The following is a 15,773-nucleotide window of genomic DNA, read 5'->3' on the forward strand; positions in this document are numbered from 1 at the left end:
TGGAAACCAGGAGCTACACGAGTGAGCCACAATAGTGCTGGGGACAAGGGCCTTGTTTGTGGGTGAGCCTTGATGGGGTTGGATTGTGGTGGTGGAAAAGGCACTGCTGCTGTGGAAGTGTCAGAAGGAAAAGCTTGGGGAAGATTGAGAGCATTTTATGAAAGGGAGTAGATGAAACAAACAGATAGCAAGTGGTTCAGAACACCTCTGGCTTAAAGAAAACCCATTTGGGTCAAACCTTGCTGCTTTTGAAAGCCATACCTGTTTTGATGCATTAACTAACCTAGGATAGACCAAATCACAGGGAGGCTGCCCTGGCTAGAGCTACTATAATGAGAGACAAACAAGAGGCAGCAAGCCCCATTTGAAGGCCAGGAAAAGACCTTCATAGGAGTGGTCTCCAGGTCTGCTGCATCATCCATCAGAAGGTCCTGCACAAGAGAGGCATTCAGTGAATTCATCCATTCAACAAATAATGAGTACAGATTGTAAGTGCTGACAATGTAACAGTGAACCAAGCAGCATAGCAAGATCTTTTGAGGAGCAGCATGTGATGCATTTAGCCAGTGAGACTAGAAGGGCTATCTGCTGGGAGCATCCTGTCTAAGCAGACAGGGAGAGGGAGGAGAGGAGCACATGGGGGAGACAGCAGACATCATAAACAAGCAGTTGCAGAGAACATTAGATGGGTGAGTGTGTGGAGAAACAGCCGACAGATGAGGAGCACTGTGGTAGGGTTGGAGGGTGGGAGAATTTTTTTTTTTTAAGTTCACTTATTTAATTTGAGAGACAGCACCAGCGGGCGAGGGCAGAGAGGGAGGGGGACAGGGGAAGAGAGAGGGAGAAAGAGAAAGAATCCTAAGTAGACTGCGCTGACAGTAGAGAACTCAGAGCTCGAACTCGTGAGCTGTGAGATCATGACCTGAGCCAAAGTCAAGAGTGGGATGCTTAACTGAGCTAACCAGGCACCCCAAGGGTGGGAGAATTTTAAGTAGGGTGCTTTGGGAAAGACTGAGTGCAAAGGTAACGTGAGCAGACTGTTGCAGGAAGCAGACTCTTAAGAGTGAGAGGCCTTGCATGCAGAATTATTAACGGAGGGGCATCTGGGTGACTCAGTCGGTTAAGCGTCTGATTTTGGCTCAGGTCATGATCTTGCAGTTCATGGGTTCAGGCCCTGCATCAGGCTCTGTGCTGACGGCTCAGAGCCTGGAGCCTGCTTTGGATTCTGTGTCTCTCTCTCTGCTCACACTCTGTCTCTCAAAAATTAATAAATGTTAAAAACAATTAAAAAAAAAGAATTATAGGGGAGTGCTGGAAGCAGGACTGGACAGGGAGAAGGTGAGTTGAGATGCAAGTGCAACAAAAGCTGCAGCTGACCTTGTTAGCTCTGCAGCTAGTCTTTGTGAATTGTCCTGAATTGAGGTGAAGGGCCAGGTCTTTCCATTTCCATGTCCACAGTCATTGGGCACAGGCTCTCTTGAGGAGGGGACCTGACCTTGGTCAAAGCAGTTCTTCCACTGAGGTCAGGTCCCCTATGGAGAAGGTCTGAGCCGGGAGCTTTCACAGGCTGCCAACATTCCCATAGCTGGGGGCAGGTGCTTTATTCCTGGAGGGAGGGGGCCTAGCCAGGTACCACTACATCTGTGACAGGCCCGTTGGAGGTGAGGAAGGCTCCTCTGAGGGACGAGCATTACAGGCAGAGAGTACTTGCCTGGCAGGTTTGAGGAATAGTATGGATGTCTTGTGATTGGAGCTGCACATGGACAAGAGCACCAAGGAATGAGGCCGGAGAGATCAATGGGCTGACTGGGAGGGCCTGGTGGCTGCTAGGCCTCAGTTCACAGTGCCTTGTGAGCAGAGGAGTAACATGGTCTGACTTGGGTCTTAGAAATCCCCCCTATTGCTGCACGGGGACTAGGATGGGTATTGGGGCAAGGGAGGAAGCTGAGAGACCCATTAAAAGGCAGTTGCAATGATCCAGGCAAGAGATGACTGTGGTTTGGACCAGGGTGATGATAAAGGAGTGATGATGGAGGTAATAGTGCTGGTGAGAAACAGCTGGATTCTATATGAGTATATATGTTTTTTGGTATAATTTACATACATTATTTTATAAAATTATAGTGAAATGTACAGACAATTCGTATACAGACAATTGGATGAATTTCGGCAAATAAATACACTCTCTAACTCATTCCCAACTCAAGATACAGAACATTTGCACCCCCCTAGAAAGTTTGAGTTACAGATATATTGTGAAGATAGTCACCAGGGCACAATGTGGGATGTGAAATGGAGTGACTCCCAGGTGAAGGGCAGGGTTGCTGTCCAGTGAGATCAGTAAGACTGTGAACAAGGCAAACAGAGAGGAAGAGCCAGGATTCAATTAGAAGAGGTAGACCAAATGAGGCCACCACACAGGGCCTTCCCCAGGTGCCCATTTAAGTAGCTTCTTTATCTTCTCCCTTTTGAAAACACTATAGAGTTCCATTCTAGAGCTGTTGTTAAGGAATAGGACAATATTTTGGCTAGTTGCCATATATAATTATACTAGGATACATCTTACGGTGTATACGTGTTTCTAGATAATGAAGCATTTTGTGATTGGGTATTTTTAATTTGTAAAATTATTTTTTTTATCACAGTAATATCTGTTCAGTTTAGGAAAAAATAGAAAATGCAAAAAGGAAAACAAACATATTGCTAAAGCTTTTTAAATGGTCTTTGAGACTATTTGGAAAAAAATAACTGGGTGGCTCGGTGCTTTTTAAAAAAACACACACGTTTTATTTAGTGTACATAACACATTGCAAAAATGTCTGCATTCTTTAAAATCTTAGCTAAATCCCTGATACCATAGCAAATTCAGTATTTTTATTGTGTAGCCTCCCTTCAGATCTTGCATTGCACATATAACTGGAGTAATTAAAATGTTGCTCTGCATTTTCTACTTAAATATTATTGTAGGTTTGTTATTTATATTTTACTTTTTTTTAAATGGAGATATAATTAACATGGCGTTAATGTTTCAGGTGTACAATGTAATGATTCCGTGTTTGTATATATCGCAAAATGACAACCATAATAAGTCTAGTTAACATCCATCACCATACGTAATTACAGAATTTTTGTCTTGCAAAGAGAACTTTTAAGATAGTAAATCTTTCAAGTATGGGATACAGTATTATCAACTGTAGTGTTATTTTCTTAATCGTTAAAGCTACGTTTTCCTCCCTGTGGGAACATTGTTTTTAATTGCTTTTAATTTTCTAATGGAACTGTATAGAAGAGATTATTATGTTTACAGAAATCCATTTGCAGATAACTTTTAAGGAATTTATCTGTTCTGCAAAAATAGAGGAGAAAAGAGTATGAAGAAATAGATAATGACTGTTACCAAAGCTTCCTTGATTATGTATTGGCAAACAGTACTGGAGAAGTCAATGATATACCTGTCACTTTCTTCTTTAGTTTGTGGCAAATACACACACACACACACACACACACACACACACACACACGGTTACATGATTTCTACAGCTTCCTTCCTGTGCTGTTTTGAATCTCTCAGCCACCTGATACCTATGAGATGTCATTGTGGTAGTGCTTACTTAAGGAGACTGGAGGAGAAGTTTTTGTGGTTGAAAGCAGTAGAGGTAACAGCAGCAGATGGCTTTGTGAGCCAGCCAAGACTGTACTTCCACTTGCAGGTGTTTGGTGACATCTGAGTCCCCACTTCAGGAGATGAGGAGCCTGCTTTTCACAGATTGGGATGCTAGTGATACTGAAAGTGTTTTTTGAATTTTGGGCCTCTGCTGTAGGCTTCCTCCAGCCATTAACAAGTATTTATTGAGTGCCTACTGTGTGCCAAGCTACAGCTCTAGGTACCATGGTGACTCTGTGACTGAAACAGACAAAAATTGCTGACCTCTTGGAGTTTACATTCTGGTGGTTGGGGTGGACAAACATGCAATAAAGGAAATTATACAGTATATAAAAAGTTGTTAAGAAAAAAAATAGATGAGAATTGGGAGTGGTTGTGCCAAGTTGAGGAGTAATACTTTCAACTAGGGTGGTTAGAGCAGGACTCAGTGAGAGGGCAACATTGAGCAAAGACTAAAAAAAGGTGAGAAAGGATTGTGTGTGTGTCTGGGAAAAGAGCTTCCAGCTGAGGAAGGAACCAGTGCAGGGTGCTGAGTGGAAGCGCACCTTCACAGTCTAGGAACAGAGGGGAGGCCTTGGCTCTGGGCCAGTGACTGGTGAGGAGGCAAAAGATGAGGCCAGAAAAGTCGTGGGGCTGGTGGGGCCATTGTGCTGGGCCTGTTGGTTCCCCTGTCCCAGGCATAGTCTTAGCCAGTGGGTAGATGACAGGTAGAGTAGGTTTGAGCCGGGAGATCAGGAGTTCTGTTGTAGAGAAGATGAAGATGAGATGTCTGTAGACAGCTGGATAGAGGAGCTAGCTGCACATTAGAGCGCTTAGGTGCAGAGAGATATTTGGTTGTAGATGTAAAAGTGCATATTATCACCTGCAGAAGGAATCAGTTTTATTTACAGCCACTTATATTTTGATATTTTCCTTTTACTTTTATATTACTACATACATACACGCACATATTTAAAAACAGACCATATATATGTGTGTATTTATTTATTGAGATAGTTGTAGATTCTCACACAAATGAAATAATACTAGGAGATTCTTTGTACACTTTGCCCAGTTTCTCCCACTGGTAACAGTTTGTAAAACAACAGTATAATATCACATTGACATTGATATTGACACAATCCATCTCTTATTCAGACTTTTCTACTTGTATTCATTGGGAGCAGGGGGCGGGGGGCACATTAGTTCTATACAGTTTTTCACCTATGTGGGTTCATGTATCCACTACCATAGTAGACACTGAGCAGTTCTATTCCCCAGGAAAGCCATTTGGTCCAGGACTCTTATTTGTTGGGAGATTTTTGATAACTGATTTATTTTCTTCACTAGTTATGGGTGTGTTCAAATTTTCTATTTCTTCCTGTTTGAGTTTTGGTAATGTGTGGGTGTTTAGGAATTTGTCCATTTCTTCTAGGTTGTCCAGTTTGTTGGCATATAATTTTTCATAGCATTCCCTGATAATTGCTTGTATTTCTGAGGGATTGGTTGTAATAAATCCATTTTCATTCGTGATTTTATCTGTTTGGGTCCTCTCTCTTTTTGAGAAGCCTGGCTAGAGGTTTATCAGTTTTGTTTGTTTTTTCAAAAAAACCCGAACTCTTAGTTTCGTTGATCTGTTTTTTTTTTGTTTGGTTTTTTTTTGGATTCTATATTCATTTCTGCTCTGATCTTTATTATTTCTCTTCTTCTGCTGGGTTTGGGGTTTCTTTGCTGTTCTTCTTCTTGTTCCTTTAGGTGTGCTGTTAGATTTTGTATTTGGGGTTTTTCTTGTTTCTTGAGATAGGCCTAGATTGCAATGTATTTTCCTCCTAGGACTGCCTTTGCTGCATCCCAAAGGGTTTGGATTGTTGTGTTTTCATTTTCATTTGTTTCCATATATTTTTTAATTTCTTCTTTAATTGCCTGATTGGCCCATTCGTTCTTTAGTAGGATGTTCTTTAACCTCCATGCATTTGGAGGTTTTCCAAACCTTTTCCTGTGGTTGATTTCAAGTTTCATAGCCGTGTGATCTGAAAGTGTGCATAGTATGATCTCAATTCTTGTCTATTTATTGAGGGCTGTTTTGTGACCCAGTATGTGATATATCTTGGAGAATGTTCCAGGTGCACTCGAGAAGAAAGTATATTCTTGCTGCTTTAGGATGAAAAGTTCTAAATATATCTGTCAAGTCCATCTGGTCCAGTGTATCATTCAGGGCCGTTGTTTCTTTATTGATTTTCTGTCTAGATGATCCGTCTGTTGTTGTAAGTGGAGTATTAAAGTCCCCTGCAATTACCACATTCTTAACAATAAGATTGCTTATGTTTGTGATTAATTGTTTTATATATTTGGGTGCTTCCGAATTTGGTGCATAGACATTTATAATTGTTAGCTCTTCCTGATGGATAGACCTCGTAATTATTATGTAATGCCCTTCTTCATCTCTTGTTACAGCCTTTAATTTAAAGTCTAGTTTGTCTGATATAAGTATGGCTACTCCAGCTTTGTTTTGGCTTCCAGTAGCATGATAAATAGTTCTGCATCCCCTTACTTTGAATCTGAAGGTGTCCTCGAGTCTAAAATGGTATCTTATAGACAGCAAATAGATGGGTCTTGTGTTTTTTTTTTGTCCATTCTGATACACTGTGTCTTTCGATTGGAGCATTTAGTCCATTTACATTAAGTGTTATTATTGAAAGATAGGGGTTTAGAGTCATTGTGTTATCTGTAGGTTTCATGCTTGTACTGATGTCTCTGGTATTTGTGGTCCTTCCAACATTTCACTCACAGAGTCCCCCTTAGGATCTCTTGTAGGGCAGGTTTAGTGGTGATGAATTCCTTCAGTTTTTGTTTGGGAAAACCTTTATCTCTCCTTCTATTCTGAATGATAGGCTTGCTGAATAAAGGATTCTTGGCTGCATATTTTTCTTGTTCATCACATTGAAGATTTCCTGTCATTCTTTTCTGGCCTGCCAAGTTTCAGTAGATAGGTCTGCTACTACCCTTATGTGTCTACCTTTGTATGGTAAGCCCCATTTATCCCTAACTGCTTTCAGAATTCTCTCTTTATCCTTGTATTTTGCCAGTTTCACTCTGATATGTTGTGCAGAGATTGATTCAAGTTACGTCTGAGAGGAGCTCTCTGTGCCTCTTGGATTTCAGTATTTGTTTCCTTCCCCAGATTGGGGAAGTTCTCAGCTGTGATTTGTTAAAGTACACCTTCAGCCCCTTTCTCTCTCTCTCTCCTTCTCCTGGAATTCCTATGATACGGATATTGTTCTGTTTGATTGAGTCAGTTCTCTAATTCTCCTCTTGTGATCCAGGATTTTTTTTGTCTCTCTCTCTCTTTTTATTTTAATTTTTATGTTTACTTATTTCTGAGACCGAGAGAGACAGAGGATGAGCGGGGGAGGGGCAGAGAGAGAGGGAGACACAGAATCCGAAGCAGGCTCCAGGCTCTGAGCTGTTAGCACAGAGCCCGACACGGGGCTCGAACTCATGAACCGTTTGATCATGACCTGAGCCGAAGTCGGTCACCCAACCGACTGAGCCACCCAGGCACCCCTCTTTTTTTTTTTTTTTTAAATGTTTATTTACTCTTGAAGGAGAGAGATAGAACGTGAGTGGGGGAGGGGCAGAGAGAGAGGGAGACACAGAATCTGAAGCAGGCTCCATGCTCTGAGCTGTCAGCACAGAGCCCGATGCGGGGCTCGAACTCACAATCTGTGAGATCATGACCTGAGTGAAGTTGGTTGCCCAGCCGACTGAGCCACCCAGGCGTCCCTGTCTCTCTTTTTTTCGGCTTCCTCTTTTTCCATAATTTTATCTTCTAATTCACTTCTTCTCCCCTCTGCCTCTTCAGTCCATGCTGTGGCCGCCTCCATTTTATTTTGCACCTCATTTATAGCATTTTTTATTTCATCATTACCATTTTTTAGTTCCTTGATCTCTGCAGCAATAGATTCTCTGCTGTGTTCTATGCTTTTTTTCAAGCCCAGCAATTAATCTTATGACCATTATTCTAAATTCTTGTTCAGTTATATTGCTTATATCTGTTTTGATCAGTTCATTAGCTGTCATTTCTTCCTGGAATTTCTTTTGAGGAGAATTCTTCCATTTTGTCATTTTGGCTAGTTTTCTGTCCCTTACGTGTTTTAAAAGCTTGTTATGTGCTCTACCCCTGCGAGCACTGCTATATTAAAGGGGGGGTCATACACTGTCCAGGGCCTCGCCCTTCAGAAGGTGTTTTTTGGAGAGTGTTACTTGCTCTCTGTTGTTGTGACTTTGGTTATTTTATTTCCCTACTTGTAGTGGTGTTTTGGACCCTCCACCAGGTGTGCTTTGATTTGTTCCTTGGAGTAGCCCTATGGCCTGTCAGGTTGTCCTGGTGTATCCCTGGTAGTGACTCAGTCTCTTTTCCTCCCAGCCTCTTGGGGTTCAAAGTCCTTTGGCTTCAACCCTTCTTTGAGAGACGTGGGAAGTTTGGATCCCCCTACTTCTCTGCCATGTTTGTCCCTCCCTCAATACTGAGCAGTTCTAATTAATACTTGTTATAACCCTCCCTTGCCCCCGTACATTACAGACAGGTAGGTAGGTAGATGGGTAGAGTTATACAGATATCTAGATACATAGATTGATTTGGTTTGGTTTGGTTTGGTTTTAATTAGCATTTTTTTAAGTTGTGGTAAAATACACATAACCAAATTTACCATCTTAACCATCTTTCAAGTGTGTAATTCAGTACTGTTATGTATGTTCACAGTATTGAGTAACCAAGCTCCAGAACTTTTTCATCTTGCCAAACTAAAACTATATACCCATTAAGCAACAACTCCCCATTCTCCGTCCCCCAGCCCCTGGCAACCATCTTTCTGTCTTTATAAATTTGACTGCTTTAGAGACCTCATATAAGGGGCATCATACATTATTTGTGTTTCTGTGACTAGCTTATGTTAATTACCATAATATTGGCAAGGTTCATCCATTTTGTAGAATGCGTTAGAATCTCTTAAGGCTGAATAATATTCCATTGTATATGTACACCACAGTTTGCTTATCCATTCACCCATCACTGGACACTTATACTGCTTCTACTTCTTAGCTATTGTGAATATTGCTATTATGAACATGGGTGTACAATATCTCCTCAAGACCGTGCTTTCAATTCTTTTGGATAAATACCCAGAAGTAGAATTGCTGGATCATGGGTAATCCTATTTTTAATTTTTTAAGGAATCTCCATACTGTCTTAAAAGCAGATGTCCCATTTTACACTCCCACCAGCAATGCTCAGGATTCCAATTTCTACACATCTCTACCAGCACTTGTTACTTTCTCTGTCTCTTGTTAATAGTAGTCAACCTAATAGATGTGATAATCTCATTCTGGTTTTGATTTGCATTTTTGTGGTAGCAAATGATGTTGAGCATCTTTTTATATGCTTATTGGCCATTTGTACATCATCTTTGGAGAAATATCTGTTCAAGTCCTTTGCCCATTTTTGAATGGGTTTTTCTGTTTTCTGTCATTGAGCTTTCTCTATATTTCTGGACATTTAATCCCTCATCAGATTATGTGGTTTACAAATATTTTCTCCATTTTGTGGGTTGCCTTTTTATTCTGTTGATAGTATCCTTTGGTGGGCAAAAAGGTTTTAATTTTCAAGAAGTCCAGTTTGTCTATTTTTTTTCCTCTTAATTCCTGTGTCTTTGATATCATGTCTAAGAAAACATTGCCATATCTAGTGTCATAAAGCTTTCCCCCATGTTTTCTTCTAAAAGTCTTATAATGTTAGGTTTTATATTTGAGTCCTTGACCCATTTTGAGTTAATTTATGTATATGGTGTAAGGTTCCAGCTTCATTCTTTTGCAGGCAGATGTTCATTTTTTCCAGCACCATTTGTTGATAAAACTGTCCCTTTCCCATTGACTGGTCTTGGCACCCTTGTTGAAAATCACTTGACCACATATGCAAGTGTTTATTTCTAGGCTCTCTATTCTGCCACACTGGTCTATTTATCTGTCTTCATGCCAGTAACACACTGTTTTGATTACTGTAGCTTTGTAGTCCGTTTTGAGATCAGGAAGCATTAAGACTCCAGCTTTGTTCTTTTCCAAGATTCTTTTGGCTATTTGGTGTCCCATGACATTCCATAAGAATTATAGGATGGGTTTTTCTATTTCTCCAAAAATGTCATTGCAGTTTTTTGTTTTGTGTGTGTGTGTGCATGTTTTTTTTTTTTTTTCAAGTAAATACAGGGCTGAAACTCATAACCTCAAGATCAAGAGTTGCACACTCGACCAACTGAGCCAGCCAGACACCCCTGTCCTTGCAGTTCTGTTAGGGATTGAATTAAATCTGTAGAATTTTGGGTATTGTTGACATCTTAACAGAATTAAGTCTTTCAGTTCATGAACACAGTATGTCTTTCCATTTATTTCTGTCTTTAATTTCTTTCAGCGCTGTTTTCTAGTTTTCACTGTACAGCTCTTTGGCCCCCTTGGTTATGTTGATTTCTAAGTATTTTTTTATTCTGTTTTAAATGGAATTGTTTTCTTGGTTCTGTTTTGTATTTTTCACTGTTAAATGTATAGAAATGCAACTAAGTTTGTTGATTTTGTGTCATTCAGTTTTACTAAATTCATCTATTCTGTGGAATCTTCAAGGTTTTCTATATAGTAGATCATGTCCTTTGCACCCATCTTATATTTTAATATTGTTTTATAACTTTTTTCACTTAATAAATGTTTCAAACATTTCCCCATGTTTCATTTTTAGTTACAGATTTACCAAAATTTGTTAAAACCAGGTATTAATGGACTATACAGGAGAGAAGTGATTCCAGGAACAATGTGTATTGGGTGAAAACCTCAAATTCCCCCAAGCTTCCATTTCAGCAGGGCATGCTCACATCACAGATGTATCATTGGATCTGCCTCGTGAGCTGTCAGAGCATAAAGGCTCGAAGACAGGAGCCCAAACCAAAGGTCTGAAGGCCACTGAGAGGGCCGGCTACTCTCATTTGGGCCCTTCCTGGTGCTCTCTGGCCATTGCTCTTTGTTTGGACTTTAAGTTCCACATGTGGGCTCCTCCAGGAATCTTTTCCTCTGTTGTAAGGGAGGAGGATTCTACCTTACCACACCTGGTCAGAATCCAGCTTCTGAGATTGACTCTTTATTCCTGCTATATGCAGAATAATATTCCTGCTATATGCAGACTGTGCTGCAGTCGTCAGATCAGCAACCCCAGGCAGGGGACAGGGGCCAACTGTCATGGCTCCGTGGAGAGAGTGACAACGGGGTATTGTATGTGGTCTGAGGAGGGGTGCAGGAAGGTGTCCAGGAGGGGGGACCTGGAAGCAGAGCCCCAAGGAGAATGGACTTTAGTGGGTGTGCAGGGAGAGGATGCTGGCCGTTGTCATTCAGAGGATGTGACATTGCTTGGCAGCTCTAGGATCCAGGGAATGGATTACTTTCTCTTTTGTCTCTGTCACAGTACAAAGAAAGATGGAATGCAGGAGGCAGTTGGGAATTCATCTTTATCATTGTGCTATGCCACAGTAAGGGTTTTCTAACTAGTCAGGCCATAGATCCTTTTCCTCAGCTGTACCTCAAAGCCCTTTAGAAAAAAGGAGGTCTGTTTCTACTGAGGGAATGTGAACCACTGTTTTTCTTGGACTGAAGAATCTAGTGCTAAAAGGAGGTAGGGAGCCAGCACTATGTTCGTGGCTTTGTGTAGGTGCACTACCGTATTTCTTCTGCTTTGTGGCACATCTCTACAAAAGCAAACATGGTGCCCATTACCTCAGTCACACCTTTCACCAAAGCACATCTTGATCTCACAAATGTTCACGTGTGAAATGTGACGTCTTCAAAGCAATGTGACATGGCCTCTTAATCTCTCTCAGAAGGTGCTTGTAAGGGTGACTGTGTCTTCCCCATTGTTCTGATTAAATAACTTATGAGCAATAGGGCTGAGAATTCCACCAAGGTGCATTCATTGCTCTAACCCAGGCCTATTTCCAGCCCTCAGTTCTGTCTTCCCTTGGAGCCTTAAGGCCCCCTCCAGCTTAACAGTTCCCTCCAGTCTTAACAAAAGCCCATTCCATACAGCTTTGTGGAGCTGAAATGTGAATCTGATCGTGGCATTCCTTTGCTTCAGAGATAGCTATAGAAGATGGTCTGCTTTCCACAGTGGTGCCTTGCTGGGCCCTGCCCCTCTCCCAAGCCTCCTTTCTCCCCACACTCTGCAGCAGCTTGTCAGGCTTATTCTGCATTTCATGCCATATCCCCTCTGCCTGACATTCCCTTCCCTCCTCTTCTGGCTGACTTCTCCTCAACCTTTGGGACTCACTTCAATTGTGATTTCTGTAGGAAGGCCAAGCTTAGGTAGCATTCTACCTGTGCAGACATCCATCACTAGGAGCTTTCTGAGTGCAGAGCTGAGCCATTCACAGCTTTACTTTCCCTCGACTTAGTCCAGTAGCAGGCTCATAGCAGACAACCACCAAGGTGGATGGATGAGAAAACATTCTATTGATGCTATGAGTGGGTTAGTGGTCAAGACTCGTGCTATGACGAGTACCTGTGCAACAGAGCCCCTCTGCTAAGGTAGCCTCTACTCTGAGTGTTCTTGGGGAGTCGGGCTTGTCTTTGGCTTACACTTAAGTGATTTTGATGTACTTCTTGAGGGGACATACAATGTCTCATATACTTAAGGAACTGAAAAGCACTCCTATAGTCAGGTGGATACTCCTCCCTGATGGCCTTCTCAAGACTGTCACTGAGTCAGCTAGAACTTTTTTGGTGAAAATGACAAGTATGCAGATCCAGTTACCTTAGGCAGAAAAGTGAATGAATTAGCATTTTGAGTAGTCTCTTGTATAAAAAACTACCCCCAAAACCTGCTGGCTTAAAACAATAGCTGTTTTATTATTTATTTGTGATTGTGAAACCTGGCCAGGCCCAGCAGGGACAGCTCAACTTAGTTCTGCATAGAATCTGCTGGGGTGGCTAGAGCAGCTTGGGGCCAGAACAGGTCAGTCTGGGTCCTGTGCCAGGGCCTTGATTCTCACTGTTGTCTGGGTTCTTTGACCCTTTTTATGTGGCCAGCTTGGAGGTCTCTACATGGTGGTCTCAGGGTACTTTAACTTCACACATGGCAGCTTCTCCAGAAGTCAAAAGTTGAACTGGACCTGTTTGAGGCTTAAGCTCAGAACTAGAACAGCATCACTTCAGTCACATTCTGTTAAAACAGGTCAGAGAGCCAGCCCAAATTCAAGGAGAGGAAAACACACAAGGGCAGGAGTCCTGGGGAAATGTGGTTCAGTGGAGCCTAATCAGATAGCTGCCTCCCCCAGCCTGTGGGACTGAGGTGTCTGGGGTGATCAGTGCTCAGTATAGCAAGTCCAAGGCCAAGCCCAGGTCATCAGGACTAGTTGTGCACATATGCATAGCTCTCACTGGTGCTCTGTCTCTCTACTTCACCTTTCATCTGTAGGCTTTAAATCACTTCCCTGCAGGCAGTGTCATCCTAGCCCTCCAGCATCTCCAGGAGTATCCCCTCCTAGCTTCCCCCTGGATAAGTACATTTCCATACTTGAATCTCAGGCTCTGGAAAAAGCAGCTTGTGTGGCCTTGGGCAACTTTCCTAACTTGTGTGCCTCAGTTTCCCCCTCTGTCAAATGAGGATGTCAGAACTATCTACTTCAGAGGACACTGTGAAACTTAGAGAATATCCTGGGCTGTGCTGCCTGCAGGGCTTGAGTGGCACATCAGATGCTCATTAGAGCATGTCATGGACTGGGAAGAAGAGGTCCACAGGGCTTACCCCAGTGTGACTCTGCCTCTCCTGGAAGGAGTAGCTGGCTGGTACCTCCAAGGACTGGCCCATTGCAGCTTCCTGGGAGGTCCTGAGTAGAGATGGTGGTGCTAAGGGGGTTGACACTCCTCACCACTGTCCTCACCATACTGGGAGACATCTGTTCTTCTGAATTTCACGAGGCTCTTAGTGGTACTAATCATTGCCTTCGTCTGGTGTCTGGCAGTACTCTGAACCTCACTTAGTCTCAGCAGTAAGTGCCGTGGTCTGCACAGCCTGGGCCCAGAGCCCCTACTGTCCTTTCTTGTTTCTTGAGGCTTCCCTATCAGGCATTTGTCATGGCCCAGATGGGCAAGAAATCCACCTTCTTGCTACTGCTTCCCTCCCAGGTCCTCAGCCTGTGGAAAAGTGTGGCACATTCTCAGCAGCAGCATTTCAGGCTCTCTGGCTTAGCACACCTGGCAGCCACCTGACCCAGGAAGGGTGTGGTGTGCCAGTGTAGTTGTGAGTGCACAGGCACAGGGGTACCAGTTTGAGCATTCCCAGTCCTTCTCACCTGTGTTCTCAGCACCTGCCTTCTTTTACCTACTGTATATTGTTTTCTGGATTCTTCTTTTGAAGATGAAGATGGGACTAATTAGGGTCTGCCATCTAGACTATGGAAGAACAACTTGCAATAACTCTCTCTCCTCATGCCCCCGGAGTGTGCTCCACTGCTGGTTCTGGCTCCTTCAAAGCTATAAGAGTACCGAGCTGTGTTGGGGCTTGTCTTGGGAACCCTTGGAGTAAAAGCTCAGATCAGACCAGGGCTGAATTTCCTATATGTTTGGGACAGCTTTGAGTATGCATGTGCTCTAGGAAGGCGATCGGTAGCCACTTGGCTAAGTTTCACCTTTCACTGTAGAGCTCCGACTCTTGAGTATGTACCTGGAGGTGACCGAGGGTCTCAGGGACCAGACTGGAGCTGCCAGTATGATGTCAGGGGCTTGTAGCAGGCTGTGTTGTCTTGGATTTCAGTAAGTAGTAGAGACGAAATAACATGTAATGTGATTTCCAACTTTCCTAGGGTTTCTCCTTGTTCTCTGAGACAAAATGGGTCCCTTGCATTTGGCACACCTGCTTGATACTGGCCTTGCACAGCTGTTTTCCCCACTACCACATGACAAGAAAGAGAGCACATTTCCCTTTGTTTTGTGGAAACTCAGGCTCAATTTGCCTGTAGGGGTATGGCTATCCAGAAGAAGGTAAGGTGAGCTGGCTGTTTCTTGGGGCCCATGCTGGCCATTGCCTTTTTGAGTACCAATATTTTATTTTCTACACTTAGGCACTAGCCCTAGCAGGATTTTGAGCTCTTAGGCAGCCACCACCTGCCTCTGCCCTGCCCCTCCCTGCCTGCACTTGCCACCATGTGATTCTAGAGCTGGTAACCCTCGTTCTGGTGTCCATGCCAACTCCTCTTGGGTAACAGAGACAAAGCATGCTCAACTAAGATACTCCTCAGCAATAGCACCTTGACTATATCAGTGATTGCTGGTATTCATCATGCATCTAATTTGTCACTAACCAAATGTTACTGAGCCACCACTCATCAGACCTATGCTAGAAGCTGAGAATGTGGTAACGAACACGGCAACAATTGACATGCCACTCTTACCATGAAAGCAGATGAGGGAGCCAGACAAATGCCCACAGGCCCCAGGCCCCAGGAATACTTGTAGTCTGCTGGGTTTCAAGCTGTCACGACGCCTTTGCCAGTCTGGTCCACCAAGCTATAGCTAGCTACCTAGCTTCATGGGCTCCTGGTAGGGTCTGCACCCTGCACTCTAGGAGCTAGTAGCTATAGTCCTTCCCCCTAGACAGACTGAATATCTGGTTGAATGAGGGCTCATCCTGTAGAGGAAGTTCAGCCAGAGGAGATGCTGAGAATACTGACTTTCCACGGACTTTGATGCAGCACAAATGTATAGGAGGTCTTTTGGAATCAGAAGCATGATGAGGGAAGTGATGCGTGTGATCGCAGTCAGCTACTGGTCCTACCCAGCTGTCAGTGAAGCAAAAAGGCCAGGGTGCTTTATGTGTCCAGGCTGTCAGCCAAGTGCAGATCCATGGGATGGGGAGATGGCTGGAGGTATAGCCGTTGTGACTCAGCTGTTGTCGTGACCTGCTCATAGCCTTTACAACTGTGTGTCCTCAGAAGGTGGCCAGCTCTTGTCTGCTGGACATTTGTGCAAGTGCCCAGGCGATCTGTGGACTCAGTTGTTCTAGTGACAGAATGCTTTGTGCCACTTTTAGACTAAGCTATTTAATGTC

General features: G+C 43.2%; 1 protein-coding gene across 2 annotated transcripts in view; it reads left to right on the forward strand.

Annotated features, from left to right (window-relative positions):
* LOC122470460 (protein HIRA) overlaps positions 1-15,773 on the forward strand; it is a 94,521-nt gene that overhangs the window by 5,327 nt on the left and 73,421 nt on the right. The window lies entirely within an intron of this gene.

This window comes from Prionailurus bengalensis, chromosome D3, assembly GCF_016509475.1.
Source record: "Prionailurus bengalensis isolate Pbe53 chromosome D3, Fcat_Pben_1.1_paternal_pri, whole genome shotgun sequence".
NCBI lineage: Eukaryota > Metazoa > Chordata > Mammalia > Carnivora > Felidae > Prionailurus > Prionailurus bengalensis.